The 17459-nt window shown below is 44.2% G+C and overlaps 1 long non-coding RNA gene across 1 annotated transcript in view; it reads left to right on the top strand.

Moving 5' to 3' along the window:
* Positions 1–17211, top strand: part of LOC143260114 (uncharacterized) — a 29753-nt gene extending 12542 nt beyond the window's left edge. Inside the window, exon 2 of the long non-coding RNA XR_013034200.1 lies at positions 14584–17211. This is a non-coding gene — a long non-coding RNA (uncharacterized LOC143260114). The remainder of the gene's footprint in view (positions 1–14583) is intronic.
* The last annotated feature ends 248 nt before the right edge of the window (positions 17212–17459 follow it).

Genomic DNA, 17459 nt, shown 5'->3' with positions numbered 1-17459 from the left:
ATTGCATTATTAAAGAGTATCGTGTATTCTATTATGATGGTTGTCGGTAGATTTTTGATGGCAATTGATGGGATGTTGTCCAGCCCTGACGAAGTCTTATTATTTAGCTTTTTGATAATTTCGCTTACTTCACTGCAAGAAATGAAATGATTGGTTTCTTTATCCAGGTGTACTGGCCTGTATGCTGGGTTAGCGTCTGTGAATGTTGTAAAAGTTGCCTTTGTATCTGTCATTCTTTTTGCTATTTTGCTGTATTTGTCTGTTGTTTCGTCGTATCTTGGTGAATTTATTCTTTCCAGATACTTTCCTATTATCTCGAGTTTAGTAATCGGATCTGTAATGTAAAGTTCGTTGTTGTCGGTCCTGTCTGGTAAAGTTTTCGCTACTTCTTTGTTAAATTCGTTTTTGTTAATATTAAGTCTGAGGTTTTCGATGCTAATGTGTTTTTGTGGTCTCAGTATCCTGTTAATGGTCGGGAAAAATTCATTGGCGTTCTTGAAGTTTATATTTTTAATGATGGAGGCCCAGTATGCGGTTGCAGCTTTAGAGATTTCAATGTGGAGTTTTTTATTGAGTATTTTTATTGTCCGTTTAATTCTGTTTGTCTCTTGTCTGCTGTGCTTGCTCGAGCTTTGGTACCTGATGAAATACAACTTTGATACTAGGAATGACTTTGCCGCGTGTAGTTTTTTTTAGTGTTATTGCTAATGTATTTTTGACAATAATTTGTATTGCTAGGTTTATTTGTTGAGACTATTTCTTTAATTGTTTTTGTGATAAGCAGTTCGAGGTAGCTGATACCTTCGTCTATTTCATTTATCGCGAGATTCCTATTATCCGGTAGTTTATTTTTTAGGTACTTATCGGCCCGTTTGGCGTATTTTCGCCAATTAGTTTTTTTATAGTTGAATGAGTGGGGTTTAGGAGGAGTTGGTGTTATTCCTTGGAACAGTGTGGTTGGTTCTATTGCGAATGTTAGTGCATTATGATCGCTATCGTATGGGTTTGTCCTTATTTTGTTGTTGTTGAGGTTCAGTATTTCTAATCTGCTGTCTGTTATGCAGTAATCCAGGAAAGAGTTTGCTTTGGTGTACGTAGGGTTGGCAGCTGCGTAGATTGTTGTTTAATGTGATATACTGTTGTCGACCTCCCATTGTAGTAATCGTCTGCCCCTGTCATTCGTGTTTGAATCACCCCATTGTGTATTTCTGGCGTTTATGTCGCCGGCTATGATGAAGAAACTGTTTTCGTTGTCCAGATGAAAGTCTTTGTAAAGTTGTTCGAACTCGATTATGAATGTGTTTTTTGTGGATTGTGGGGCGTATATGCTGAAGATGAGTAATGTTTTTTTTGAGTTTACTATTATTTTTATCACTGTGTATTCTATGATTCTATTTTTCTTTGAGTTTGGGTATGGGACCATGGTGTAATTGATGTTGTTTTTTATAACTATTGCAGTACCTCCGCCTCTCGAGTTTGGAGCTCTGTCTGTCCTAATTATGTCGTAGTTGTTTAATTTCAGTTTGTGTTTGTTGTTAAGTTTGGCTTCTGAGATCAGTATAATGTCGTGTTTGTAAGCTTCAATATATTTTTGTAAGTCTAGTCTTTTCTTAATTGTGCACAGTGAATTTACATTTATCGCTGATATTTTGATTGGGTTGCTGGTGGTTGTGTGAGCCATTACTCGATTGACCATTGTGCTAAGTAATCGATTCTCAGTGTATTTTGGGTGATTTTATTATTGAAATCGACTAGTTGCTCTTTGATTTCGTCTAAGCTACTTCTGAATATATCGAGTATTTGGCTTATATTTATGTTGTTGTGGTTATTATTGTCCGTTACTTGAAATTGTGTTCTTTCGTTGCTGTTGGTCAGCATTCTTGGGGGGGGGGGGGGGTGAGCCTTTCGTTTCTGGTGTGTGTTTCGGGTTGTGCCATATGTTGTGTGTATGGAATTCTATTGTTTTTTGTGATGTTTGCGTATGAAATACTCGGGTCAATTTGTCTGTGAATTTTTTGTGTTTTTTCGAAAGCTTTTCTGTTTTTGTTTTCGTGTTCTTGCTTCTTCATGTTCATTATCATAAACATATATGGGCAGCCCAGGTAAGAGGCCGGGTGCCCATTTTCCCCGCAGTTAGCACATTTTAGCACGTTTTTATTACCTGATTTCTCGATTTTGCATTTTCCCGGTTTATGGCTTTGTGCGCATTTGACGCACCTGTACTCCATGTTGCAGTTAGACCTGGCGTGACCTACTCTTTGGCAGTTTTTGCATTGGAAAATTTTAGGCTTTCTAAGCCTTTCCCATCTTATTGATTGGCTTAGCAGTTTTTTGATTTTGAGTAGCTCCGGATGATTGCTATTTTTGTCTATTTGCACTATAAAATGGTATTTATTGCTATTTGTGCGGTCAAATTGTAGTTTGTTAATTTTGGTTATGCTTATGTTATTGATTTTGAGTTCTAATGCAGCCATTACCTCAGCTTCATTGAAGCCCCCTCGAATGCCCTTAAGGACGAATGATTTGTTTTTAAGATGGCTTGGGGTGAAGGAGTGGAATTGGAGGTTATTTTCCTTCAGGATTTCCATGCTTTTAACCACTTGCGGTGCAAAGAAATTCTCGGTTGCGCGTGCCAGAACAATCGAGCGGGAATCACTTCGCGGCGCGTTCAGCGGGTGAGTTCCAGAAGAGAATATAAAGAGGCAGAAGGATAAAATTACATCTGTATCAATACTAAATTTATTTATTAATAATCTTGTAGGGTGTGATACTTTTCAAAACAACTTGGAATGTGTAACGCTACAAGACATGTTTTACACTCCCATATAGTTTCACTCCGTTTTTTATGTTTAGCGCATACTACGCACCTCCGTTGTGGATTTTTTTTGGCGTTTGTAGGTGGTATATTTCTTGGGAAATGTCCCCATTGCTTCGCTTGTAAGCGACTCGGAGCATTTCCAGCAGACATCCTTCCACGTCTTTGGTAATCAGGAAGACATACTGTTTCTAAAATCTGTTCGGCTACATCGATTCGAAACTTCGAAAAAGAATACTTTTTACATTTTGGTATTTCCATTTTTTTGCAATATAAAATATATGAATTGAGCAGTGCCATATCTGCTACGTAAAAAAATATTTTTTTATAAGTTTTAACGTATTTTCTCATTAATTTAAAAGATGATAAATAACTATCTTGCAGATCCACTCCACCCATACCCTCATTGTACTCCAAAACGATGTTAGGCTTTGTTGTAAGGCTATTATTATTTTTCCACCTCTTTTTTTCCACTTCGATCATCTCAATTTTTGTATGTTTCGTGGACATTACATATATGTCTTTTTTGTCTTTCCATTTTGCAACCAAAATTCCATTACAGGAGCGCGATATCACGTCAGAACGTTTTAGTTTTGCAGCTGCGAGTTCTTTAGGCATATTCTTCCTATTGCATCTCACTGTTCCTGTGGCATTAATTTTTCTAGACTGTAACTTTTGAAATAGGCTTGGCGAAGAATACCAATTGTCCAAAAATAGAGTATGCCCGTAACCAGTTAGTACTGTGGACATAAGCATTGTGACGCTTTCGGAGACACCTACATTCGCATTTCTGTCTAAATCTTGACCAGTGTAGATTTTGAATTTAATGCAATAACCCGATTTGGATTCACATAACTTATAAAATTTCACTCCAAAACGTGCTCTTTTGGACGGATTATACTGTTTGTACGAGATCCGACCCGTGTACTTCATTAGCGACTCATCTAACGAAATGTATTCCGCGGGAGTGCAAATATTTTGAAATTTCTCATTAAAATAATCGATTACACTCCGCACTTTACATAAACGATCGTCATTATCGTTTACAACTTCGTTATCAGTAAAGTGCAAAAAGCGTGAAATTTGTGCAAATCTCCAATAGGGCATTGTTTTTCGAAATATTGGTGTCTCGATTACGCTTCTTTTAGACCAATATGACTGCACAGTAGATTTTTTGACTTGGGACATCAAAATGCACAAAGCAAAATACGCATGTACTTCATCTATATTGGTGTCCCACCAAATGTCTTCAAATTTTCGTAATTTGCGGTTTTCATTTTGTAGTGTTTGACTGGCGTAACGATTAATTTCTGTCACAATAATTTTCCAAAAGTCTTCTGCTAATACTTCTCTTGTCATTTGTAAAGCTGTGACATTTTGCCCAACAAGAATATGTATTCTAGATATTCTTGAATATTCCCATACTTGCGTTATATTTTCCGCGTCTTTCCAAATCCATTCCTGGGATGAAACATTCCTTTCTCTATTCTCATTCTGAACATCTTCCTCGTCGTCAGATATAATTCTACGCCGATTCCGACGTGGAAAAACAATTTGTTCTAAATCACTGTCAGATTCTACATTGTCTTGTCTTTTCCGTTTATTTATAGAAATAACATCACTGGCTTCGCTATCACTTTCCATTTTACAGTCTGGGGTCAATACTAATAACTTTACACGATGAAGAGCAAGCAGAAACTGTGCCTCGGTAAAGAATTTTATTGCACAGTGGACATGCCACGCACGTCATTTATCTTTCTGTAACAATAGCCCAACGACGTGCGTAACACGTCGCTGGCGTTCCGGTAACAAAAGCATGTTGACGTGCGTGGCACGTCTTTCCACCACAAGTGGTTAAAGTGAGCAGACTCATCACTGGCGTTGAGCCTCACAGTATCTTCGTCTAGTTGTTTTACCATAAATGACTCTGTGTTAAGTTTATTTTCTGAAATCAATGCTATTATAGCTTTTATCTTTGATTTTGTTATATATATTGGTGGCATTCTGCCCTTCCCTTTTGGTGTGGTGACATTTTCGGGAGTCCCCTGCGTTTCTTTGTTCTCAGCGCACTCTGCCGCGAGGAGATTGTAAAGGGTGTCCCAAAATTCACGCAAGAAATAATTTTGATAGAAAACACAGGTTTATAATTAAAAATTGTAAATTTTTTATTGATTTATATAGTATACAGGGTTATGTATGGAATAGCATATCGGGTAAATGGCCTCCACGACTTTGCTGGCACATACGCACTCTTTTGTTGAAATTTTCCATGATTGTTTTGCATAAATGTGGCTGAATTTCGTTGATACAGCGCTCAATTTCCTCCTTCAAGGCGTGGGTGGTCGTGGGCTTGTTGACATAAACCTTAGACTTCAAAAAACCCCAAAGAAAAAGATCCAACGGCGTTAAATCGCATGATCTGGGCGGCCAATTCTGATCACCAAAACGGGAAATTACACGACCAGGAAATGACTCATGCAGTAATTGAATTGTTTCTCGGGCTGTATGGCATGTTGCACCGTCTTGTTGAAACCACATGCCGTCCACATCCATGTCTTGCAATTTTGGCACAAAAAACTGCATTATCATGTCGCGATAGCGAGCACCATTAACCGTTATTGTCTGACCAGCTGCATTTTCGAAGAAGAATGGTCCGATGATGCCTCCAACCCAAAATCCGCACCAAACAGTGACACGTTGTGGATGCATTTGTTTCTCAACAATCACTTGTGGATTTTCTGAACCCCAAATGCGACAATATTGTCGATTAACAAAGCCATCCAGATGAAAATGAGCCTCATCGCTGAAGATGATTTTGTTCGAAAAATCAGCATCCACTTTTTGTTGTTCCATAATCCATTCAACGAACTCTCTTCGCTGTGCGTGGTCAGTAGGCTTCAGTTCTTGAGTCAATTGAACTTTGTAAGCATGAAGATGCAATTCTTGACCACGGCGCCGAATTGATGTTCCTGGACTCTCAGCAACACTCTCTCGAACTGCTTCAATGTTTTGTGTTGAACGACTTGTTGAAGGACGGCCAGACTGTTTAACCCTTTCGCGGCGGAGCGCTCTGAAATGAGTTGCGCTCTAAGCAGCCGATGCCAGATCGACCGCGCGGACAAAATACGCGAGTCGTTCCGAACGCGGTGTGCGGAGCTGATTTTGCTGGTCATTTCTCTAACGCGGCTGGCCGGCACGCCGATCAAACAATAATATTAATAATAATAACAATTTTAGTAATGTTTAACAATCTTTAATAATCTTAGATAATTTTTAATAATATTTCTTTGTGTGGTACAATCTAAAGCAGGGTTCAATACATAAACCAACTTTACAGTCTTTACATTCAAATCGTGTTTCGGTTCGCTTTTTGTGTTTGCTGCAAACCACACATTTCCGCCGACCGTTCTGCCGCTTTCCTGTGGGATTGATATATTTGGATGGAAAATGTGTTTGAACCAAACGTAACAGATTATCTTTGGATGCAGTTTGGCCTCCAGACTTATTGTTACATATATTTTTATTTGAATATTTGAGTAGAATTTCTCTAATGAGACGTAAATGAAATTTCGCAAATGTTATATTCTGTTTTGACGTAATTTTGTAAAGTATGTAAGTATTGTAAATCGAAAGGTCCACCATATGGGAAAATAATTTCTTATACCATTTTAGAGTTTTACGAATAGTATTAATGGAATTTAAAATCATATCCGTTTTATCAACTGCTCCCATAACGCGATTATAGTCTACTACGACAGTTGGTTTTAGAATTGGTCTTCCCGTTTTAATATCATTTCTTTTTGTTTCTGTATACTCAGCAGAATGATAACTTGATAACATTAGCACTTTTCTTTTGTCCATCCATTTTAGTGCTAATAATTTATCCGTAGATTGAAATGCAACTTCGCCTTTGCATAATTTATTGGATATATTAGGCATTCCACGTCTGGTTTTCTTCACGGTTCCAAATGCATGTGTCCTATTGTGATGTAAGAGAGAAAATAATGCCGGGCTTGAATACCAGTTATCGGTGACCAAAACATGACCCTTATTTAGATACGGTTCCATCAACGTCATGACAATATTTCCTGATTTTCAAATTTCTGCTAAATTATTGTTTGTTATATCCGTGCGCGCTCCATAATAGACAATAAAATCTTGGATATATCCAGTATAACAGTCACAAATAACATACGACTTGATGCCAAATCTGTTTCGTTTCGAAGGTATATACTGCTTGAAGAAACATCGTCCTTTGAAAAGCAGCAAGCTTTCGTCGATGCATAAATACTTGTACGGCTAAAATGCTCGTGAAAAGGAATTTCGCAGTCTGTCGATGATGCTCCGAATTTTTATTAGCACGTCTTGATTTGTTGTTTTATTGTTATCATGAAAGTGCAGCATTTGTAATAGAGATTTATACCTGTCTTTTGTCATTATTCTTGGAAAATTTTCCGTTCGTAATAACTCGTCGGTTGAACAATATTCTTCTATTGATACTTTTCTTACTCTTGACATTAACATCGACAGAGCAAAAAATCGATACATTTCGGTAACTGTTGTATTTTTCCATGCCAACAATCGTGAGTGCCTACTGCGTACAGTTTTCGTAGTATAATAAGCATTGCTTTCTCTTACAATATGTTCAACCATATTTTCGGAAAGCCAAATTTTGTGCGCTCCAAAGAAATTGCCGCGGATCGATGTCTGGTAATTCCTCAATGTTCTCAGAATCAGATTCCGAACTACTTGGCATTAAGCGCTTTTTATTATATGCATTTGGAATTCTACCTTTGTATCCAATTTCTCTAAACATTTCAGAAAGGTCAGAATCCGATGAAAATTCCATATCATCGTAGCTCATATTCGTCGTCCATTTATCCATGATTAGGGCAAAATTTGTGGATAATTATATTTGATTATGTAAAAAAAATCTTTGCACAAGAAGCGTATGCTGCTAGCACGTCAAAAACAAACGACTTAATGGACATTATTGGGCAGTTGTTGATAACAAACGAACGGTGCTTTCTTTCGAAGAGAGCGGCTCCGGATGGGCACCATCTGGCGCTGTTCGTTCGCAGCGGGTAAATTTGCCTGAGCGCCATCAGGCGCTGTTCGCTGAGAGTGAGCATCTATAGATGAGCGCCTAAAGGCGCTGTTCGCCGCGAAAGGGTTAAATCTGGGGCCGAAGTTGACGCCTAGGTATCTGACGGTCTTCTCCATTGCTATTGATCCATTCCCGATCTTGATCGTGGGAGGGCGCCTGATGTCAAGGAGTCCCTTGAGAAGGATCATTTCCGTTTTAGAGTCCGACAGATGCAGCTTGTGTTGCTTGCACCAGTCGGCTATGGTCTTCGTGGTAGCATTGCCTCTGACCTCGAGTTCCCTCCTGGAGTCGCCAGGGATCAGGACCAGGAGGTCGTCGGCATATGCTATGGTAATTATGTTGCAGCGAGCCAGAGTGTTTAGAAAACCGTCAAGCACCAGGTTCCAAAACCTCGGTCCCAGGACTGAGCCATGCGGGCAACCCTTTGTCACCCCTTTTTCTGCAATGTTATTATTGTTCTTGATCTGCACAGACCTCCCCGAGAGATAACTCTGGATAAGCCTGTACAGATTCGCCGGACAGTTGCGCTTCTTCAGGTTGTCCAGGGTTGAGGGCCACCAGACATTGTCGAATGCGCCAGCTATGTCGAATAGTATTCCAATCACGTATCTCTCTCGGCTTTATGAAGTGATCCGCCTGACTCTCACAATTGCTTCCTCCGTGGATCTGGCTGGACGGAAGCCGAATTGCTGGTCAGAGGTATGTGGGTGATTCTCAAAGATGCCTTTTAGTCTTCCTGCTATTAGCCTCTCCAGAACCTTGCTAAGGACCGGGAGGAGGCATACAGACCTGTAGGATTTGGGGTTGGCGGGGTCCTTTTCTTCGTTCTTCAGAAGAACTTTGACGTCCCTCCGCTTCCACCTTACCGGAAATGTCGCCGATGAGAGACACGTGTTGTACATATGTGTGATTTTCGCGTGTAGTATGGGCAAGGCCCTTTGTACTACTTCCGGTTCCATTGCGTCAATGCCTGGGGCCTTCCCCCTTTTCAGTTTCCGGATGGCCGTGTCGATCTCTGAAATGGTGAATGGAGTGGTGTCAGTAGTGTTGGGCGATTCGAAAACGGTGGACCGAAGTCGCCTGTGCTGTTGCGACTCAGTGCTCGTTTCATCATCAGGTACGAGGCTGCTCAGAAGCAGTGCAGCAGTGTCTTGCCATGTCATTGTGTGTGTGTGTGTGCTGTTGTCTGTGAGGTTGTTGCAAGCTTTAGCGGCGTGGACTTTCCTGGTTTGTAGTCTATAGACTACTCCCCAGGGGTCTTTATTCCCCTCAGTTGTCACAACGGAGAGGAGACAGATCGGTCGGTAGGACTTCGGGGCCTTCACGTCCTTGTCCTCTCCCTTCAGGAGCATTCTGAGGGAGCCCACCTTCCTTGTGGGGGGAAAGACGCCCCAACGAAGGCACCCGTTGAATAGACGAACTAGCTGTCCTAACATTACTTTCGCGGCGGCCTTCAGCGCTCGGACCTCGATGAGGTCCGGTCCTGGTGCCTTGTCATTTCCGAATGTATGGATCGCATCCACGACCTCGTCCGGTGAAAACGGAGAGGCGTCCGCGGTGTTTGGCGCGATTCGCACGTTCTCCCTAATCTCTCGCTGCGCGGGCGTGTCGTCTTCCGGCCGGTCGTCCGGGACGTGTGCTTCCAGAAGTTTGTTGGCTGTCTCTATCGCGCACGTGGTATTGTCGTTGACTCGCCGGACGGTGCTGAGCACCCTCTCGACACGGAGCTTGTTCGCTTGCAGCTTGTACACGAAGCCCCAAGGATCCGTGTTCCCGTACGACGATACAAAGTTTCGCCAACTCTCGAGTTTCGCCCTCTTCACCTCTCTGCTGTAGTTCCGCAACGAAGTGCGGTACTCCAGCAGTTTTTGGAGGCGTGAGGACTCATCTCTTTCCTTCTGGAAGGCACGTCTCTGTCGGTAGACAGCCTTCTTCATGACCGTAAGCCCTTTCGTCCACCACGGATTGGACTTCCTGAACCTACGCTTTCTCGGCATTGACGCGGTGCAGGCATCTGTAATGATGTCTGTGAGCGTTTCTGCCATTCCTATTGTTTCCTCCGCTGACTCCAGGCTCAGGACTTCGAGCCTCGATCGTGAAAGATCGGACAGGATCTCGGAGAATCGTTCCCAGTCGGCCCGACGAGTGTCGAACCGAGAGTTCGCGACACCGCGAACGCTACGAATCTATTCTCAACTGAGGTTTCGAGTAACCTCAGGAGACCGTCGAACATAAGGTTCCAGCACGCGGGGCCGAGGACGGAAACTTGCGGGCATCCTCTTGTCGCGCGCTTGGAGATCCTTTCTGTTCCTACCGTGAGACTGACCTTAGGGTCCTCGAAGTAATTGGAGATTACCTCGAAGACGTTGCGCGGACAGTCTCGATCCCTAAGACTACCTAACACTAGGGGCCACCAGACATTGTCGAAGGCTCCGGAAATGTCGAAGAGTAGTGCGATCACATGCCGATGTTCGGTGTCATCGACCATGCGGCGCAACTCGACAATTGCATCTTCAGTCGACTTTCCGCGCGTAAACCCGTACTGTCTGCTGGAGATGCGTCCCGTCGCCATCGCCGTCTGCTCTAGTCTGCTCTTAAGGAGCTTTTCAAATGTTTTCCCGATCACGGAGAGGAGGCATATCGGTCGGTAGGACTTTGGGTCCTTCTCGTCCTTTCCTTCGCCTTTCAGGAGGATTCTCAGAAAGCCCACCTTCCAGGCGGAGGGGAAGGCGCCCCATCGAAGGCACCCATTGAATAATCGCGCGAGTTCCCCGAGGATTGTTTTCGCGGTGACCTTCAAGACTTGTACCTCAATGAGGTCCGGTCCTGGCGCCTTTTTGTTACCGAAGGAACGAATCGCTCCGGCCACCTCCCATAAGGAGAAGGGCGGGGCGTCGGCGGTATTCGGGGCGATTCGCGCCTCTTCCCGGAGAACCCTTTGTGTCGGCGAGTCGAGTTCAGGTCGGTTGTCAGGGACGTGGGCTTCCAGAAGCTCGCTGGCGGTTTCTAAAGCACCGGTGGTACTTTTATTGTTGCGCCGGAGTGTGCTTATTACTTTCTCTACACGGAGTTTATTCGCCTGAAGCTTGTATACGATGCCCCAGGGTTCCGTGTTCCCGTTCTACGTCACGAAATTTTGCCAGCTTTCCTGTTTCGCCCTCTTCACCTCCCTGCTGTAGTTCCGCAACGAAGTACGGTACTCCTGCAGTTTTTGGAGGCAGGAGGGTTCGTCTATCGTCTTCTGGAAGGCACGCCTCTGCCTGTACACGGCCTTTTTGAGCTTAGTTAGCTCTTTTGTCCACCACGGGTTGGGCTTCCTAAATTTCCTTTTTCTAGGCATTGACGCGGTGCAGGCGTCAGTGATGACGGCTGTGAGCGTCTCTGCCATTCTACCTACATCTTCCACCGACCCCAAACTCAGGACTTCGAGCCTCGACCGTGAGTGATCGGACAGGGCCACCGAGAACCGCTCCCAATCCGCTCGACGAGTGTCGAACCGAGAGTTCGCTGCTCCCTGATTTCCCGTCCCGGCCCTAGGTGCCCGCAGCCGGATGTCGATGGCTTTATGATCGCTAGTCGCCCATTCGCTTCTTATTCTCCATTCTCTGATATATGGGGCCATGGAGGGGGATGCCAAGGTAACGTCGATGTATGACGATCCTTTTGGCGTCCAGAAGGTGGGTGGTTGACTAGCGTCGCTAGCTACAGTTAATCTAAACGCGGAGACTAATCTTTCTAACTGCGCTCCCCTCTCGTCTGTGCTGTGCGGGCTCCAGAGCGAGGATTGCGCGTTCGCGTCGACTGAAATTATTATTCTCTTCCCCCTCAATGACAGGAGTACCGTCTCCAAATGCTTGAGGTGCTTCTCTATCTCATCTTGTTGTTGGAAATAATAAGACACCGCGTAGAAGGAGAAGCCGGGGGCCAGCACTTCCGCACATGCGCAGTGCGGATTACTGAGCTGCGAGATAAAAGTGACCTCAAAGTGAGGGTTGGGGATGGCGACAGCGGCCCATGGGGAGTTGGTTTTCACCGTCGCCACCCTCACTCCGGTCCCTAATCCGTTTACCCTTTATTCTGCGCCTTGTCTGCTGACGTGTAGTTCCTGCAGGAGCAGGACGTCCAGCCGCTTTTGCGCTATAAGTTCCCTAACTTCGCCCGTTACTACAGCTGAACGTCGTATGTTCAGCTGTAGGATCCTAACTCCCGTGGTTACATTCGCGATCGCGGGGCCGCGGTTTCTCGTTGGGGCTGGGGGGACGCGGGGGTTGGTTTTCCTAATATTCCCTATATTCACAGCGTCGCACCTTACGAGGTGGACGCGGACGGCGCGAAGACCGATCCCGTCCAATTGTTTATCCGAATCTACTCCTGTTGCATTGCCTAGGTCGTTACCGATGTCCCTCCTAATCCTAGCGGTTAATTCCGACGGGAGTCCCTGTGTCCGAGGCCCTAGCTTTGTATTTTGTGTCTGGCATTAATGGTTTTTTGAAAAATAACTTCCCGCCTTCGTCCTTTCTCGTTCGTTTTCCGTTCTCATGTCCGTCTGAATAGCATTGGTTCCCGTTACTTTGCTCTTCCTCTTTTGTCTTTTGTCTTTCGCTCCTTTTATCTTTTGTCTTTCGCTCCCTTGGGCTCTTCCGACCTTTCGAACCCTTTGTTTTCTTCTGGGTGTTATTACCCAGTCGGGGCACTACTCCCCTTTTGTTTGGGTGTTACTTCCCTTTTTTTTCTTTTATGGGCTCCACCCTGCCCATGGGCTCCCTCAGGCCCGATATCACCTGGCCTAGGCCCTACAAACACTTTTGGCTCTGGAAGGTGAGGTTGCCGACCCTCAAGCGTAGACACACAGTCAGGCCCCAGTCCTTTCGCAGCGGCAGCATTGGTTTCCCCGAAGTAGTAGCTAGAAGGTGGAATATTCCTTTTTTTTTGTTTGCTACGTCCTTCGGGGTACTCATAGCAGGAACCACGGGGAGGTCGCTGCTTGTTAGCCATGCGCCTCTAACCCATTAACGCCCAAAATGAAACTGCAGTATATTTTTCTATTGTTTTTCTATTTATTAGTCCATAAGGGATAAACTATGCTATATAAGAAGATAAAATGAAAAAAATATATTTACATATCAAGTTTTAGGGGTGTACTCAGCCGTGTACAATGGGCGCTTTAGGAGTGAAATTGTTTGAAACAAGGTCGTTCAACACATAGCGTTTTCAAACATTTCGCAACGCCAGCGAATTCTTTGGTGACAGATAACACATCGCAATGGGTTTTCCATCCGTTCAGGATTATGACCATTATTGTTCCGACCCCCTAGTGCCGCTGAGGATGACGGACGGCTCTTAGTTTTCGTTGGACGTAAATAAGTCCGTGCAATAATTCGTCTGAAAGATAACTGGTCCATGTAAGTTATCTCTTGTTTAGTTTTACTGAGCAAAACATGTAGTCGCCAAGCATTTGATATCGCCATATCTAACAAATAGGTAAATATAACCCACCACCACTTTTTTCCTTTTATTGAAATCCGATAAAGGCTGATAGACTGATCCATTTGGTCAACTCCACCCATTCCTTTATTATAGTTGACAAACATTTTAGGTATATTTACGTCAACCTTTTGCTTTCTGATGTTACACCATCGTTTGACTTTGCCCAGAGGCTCTATGTCATCAAAATTAGTTCCCATTGTAACGACATTATTGTCCTTCCAACGTACCATAGTTATCTCATTCTTTGTATCAAAACTATAATCATATTCCGCCCTAGGCTTCTTCTTCATATTTTTTACTGTGATCAGGGGACATTTCTTCGTCCGATTCTCTCGAACGGTTCCAGTACTTCTAAAACCTAGTCTACCCAAATCGAGCAACAATTGATGATTGGTAAAAAAATTATCGAAATATACGATATGCTCTTTAGGAACTACAGGCATTTTAGCCAATAAAGATTTCACGACTCTCGCACCAAGGGTATCATTAGAAGGTTCCGTGGATTTTCCACAATAAACATCAAACGCGTAGCAATAACCATCTGAACCTGTCGCAGCCCAATTGCGATAACCAAATCTTACAGGCTTTCCTTGTATAAATTGTTTTGATGGATGACGCCCAAAATATTTGATCATGGACTCGTCCACAGAGAAGCTTTCATGAAATACACCCCACTGACTAGAGTTTCGCTGAATCAAATCGCATAATGATCTGAGTTTGATCATTTTATCTTTCGAACCATCTATTAGACCGTTATCCACAAAATGAAGATTTCTTTTTATCTCCAAAAACCTATTGCGTGACATACAATTAGCAATCAATGGAACACCAAGGTCTTCATCCAAACTCCAGTAAGCACGTTCAGATGGCAATTCATGGTAACCGGTCAGTATCAGTACACCAAAAAATTTTTTCAAACATGCACTATCAAGTTCAAAACCATGCCTATTATTTTGATTAGCGTACAAGACACTGTTAGTTGTTATCAAATCCATTACGTCCTGATCAAATATTTTTTCAAACAACATTACGGGATTGCAGTCTGCTAAGCTTTCAACAACGTATTTTTGTCTCTTTTGTATGATATCGGTAATTTCATAAGTAGAACTATAGGTTGGCTGAGTTTTCCTCCATACAGGTAAATGTACATCACATTTTTTGGCACGTTTTGCAGGAATAGGTCTTAGCGGCTCATCATCACTGTCGCTCAATTCCGAAACATCGTAGTCAGGATGACGCCGACCTACCTCAATAGTCCCTGGAACGTCCATAGGGAATCTTGAAGCCGCCAAATTATCTTCATTACCTTCTTCCTCATCACTCACCACAGCCGGATCTGGTGGCACTAATACCATATCGTACTCTTCATCATTGCTTTCATCAGCCATAATTGATTCCAAGGCTTCCTCCAGTCTCTTATAGCTGGTAAATACGTTCCGATTGGCCATTTCAACTTATAAGTAATACTGTAAACAAAACGAAATTTTAGTACGAATCTGCCCGCTGTACCCGCCTGTGTACAGCAAATGAAACAAACCCTACTTTACAAGTTTTGTAATAACCTTTAATTCTTATGTTATTATTACCAACACAAATAAATAGACTCCATAAAACTAAAAAAAGAAGTTGAAATATTTCACTATTTTTGATAAAAACCAACAAAATAATCTTACCTTGTATGTCGTGTCTGGACTCCGTATTTTATTACACAATAAGTGAAATTTGTTTTCGCGACACCGCCTATTTTTATTTATTATATGGTAACTAGTGTCATCTAGATTTGTAATTTCTAACTACTTTCAACACTTACCACAGATAAAATACATAATTTATCGATTAAGTAGTTGTACCTGTGCAGGTACAGAGGGCGGTAATGGGCTAATCCGGCCGACACAATCCTGCACTTTTTGGCGTTCGTAATCGGCCCAGAAAAGAGATAGCACCTCAGGCGGTCGCCGACTGGTCGCACCCGCCTGAGAGATACATTAGCAACTCCCGCCAGTAGATAGGGACATTTAATTGTCTACTTTTATTTCGAGCGATAAGGCTTACTCCGGTTCAGGCCATACCGAAGCTGCCGAATGCAGCTTATACTGGCGAAGTAGATAGGGACATCTAATGTCTACAGTAATTGAGCAACAGGGCCGAGGCCGGCTCTGGCCGGGCGAAGCAGCGCTTGCTTATGCCAGTCGATGTTATGCAGCTGAAACCACTGTGAAGGGAGAGGTCCGCATCCGGAAACTGCGAACGTCGTGCTCGGAAAAACCCCTTCCTCACCATTTACGGTTCATCGGAGAGGAAGATCGTCCCACAAAGGGGGTAACTCACTTAGCCATTCCCCCGGCGGCTCGGCCCCGAGGGGGGTCGAGTCGCCGGGAGAATGTTTCCAGCGGGGGCCATGTGGAGGCGGAGTTACCAGCGTAACGCTCGATCTCTTACAGGTTCTCCATTTGAGAGATTTGCGGCGGCCGTCGTCGCGACTCGCTGGGGAGCGGCTCGCGAGGACATTCTCCGCGGGTTACCCCGGAACACCGTTGTCTAGGACATTAAGTCTCTAGTGATTTAACGTGCAGCTCCTGCCCAAAGGCTTATCCACACGGCCCCCGGGCGCGGGATTGGGATATCGCCCAATCAGCGGGTCCTCGAGGGACTACCGGTATACTCCCAAGATGTAGGTCCTGTGAGCAGACAACCGGTGGTGCCGAGCGACTTTCCACGCTCTACCGTCTCTGGAGGACGGTGCCCGAGCTGTACCATGCGCAGCTCATCCGCCGAAGCCCCCGGAAAGGAGCCTCTCAGCATTCAGCCTTACCACTGCCCCCGCGATGGTCCTACCCATGACCGGGCCGAGGCAAGCCTCGGGGGCGCCCGGTCCCCGCGGTACCAGTCGTGATCACTGGTTGGATCTTTCGTAGCAAAGCTACTACCAATTTGGGAGGCCTACACTCCCGGCATTGGTCGGCCAGCGCTTCGGGTTCGTGGTGTCGCTACTCACCAAAGGTCCTTACAGGAATCAGCCGGCAGGACCCGACAAGTCGTATCCTACCGACCTTTCAACCTGCAGGGAACCCCCCTGCGCCTCGGATACGCCAGGCTTCACCCGTCCACCGTTTCGGCAACCTTCATCCTTTTCCTCGCAAACATATTCTTAGCCATCTCACTAAAACATTCATATGTTGCCCTATCACCCAACACACTCGCCACATCCACACTTCCATCCTCACACACTTTCACACCGCTTTCATTCAACCTTCGGAGGTCGTCGTACCATTTACACCTAACCAAAACGTGCTTCCAGTCCTCATTTCCTTCATTACATCCACACATCCTAGTTTCACACAATCCACGTTCCCATAAAAAGTCATTCATACTTCCATGCCCAGTCATCATGAAACATACATACAAACTCGGTTCAAACTCAACATTCTTCCATGCAAAATGCACATTCTTTATATATTCATACGTTACCCGTCCTTTCTCACTTGCATGCCATCTTCGCTGCCACACCTCTCTCATTCTTTCATTCATAAATTTTTCTTTCTCACTCTCATCCATTCCAGCCATTTCATTATCACTCAATAACTCATTCTCTCCTACATTCACATCATGCTTCACTTTCCATATCATGCCTCTCCTTCCACACTCCAGGTCCCAGGGGAGTGTACCCATGAGGACCTGCATGGCTTCGGTCGAGACAGTCCTGCACACATTCAAACAGGCATACAAAACTATTCTTTGACATTTATTCATAATTTCTCTTGCATACTTGTGTCTCATCATATCTGCCGTAGAGACCTAGAGATCGAGGGTCAACGAGTTGTTGACCTGATCCTAGGTTGGTGCAGATCAGCAAAGCTAGAGATCTCCGAAAATAAATCCGAGGCGATTGTCCTGCGCAGCGGATATATCGAGAGAGATAGAATAGGCCGACGGGGAGGATCGCGCCCAGACCGAAAACGAACGGCAGTCCGCGCTTCCAAGTTAGACTTAGTCAAAAGGCCACCGACCATTCGGATCGGAAATAAGTCCTTGAAATTCAAACCCTTCGTC

The sequence above is a fragment of the Megalopta genalis genome, chromosome 10, assembly GCF_051020955.1.
Source record: "Megalopta genalis isolate 19385.01 chromosome 10, iyMegGena1_principal, whole genome shotgun sequence".
Lineage (NCBI taxonomy): Eukaryota > Metazoa > Arthropoda > Insecta > Hymenoptera > Halictidae > Megalopta > Megalopta genalis.
This window is presented reverse-complemented; position numbering and strand designations above follow the sequence as displayed.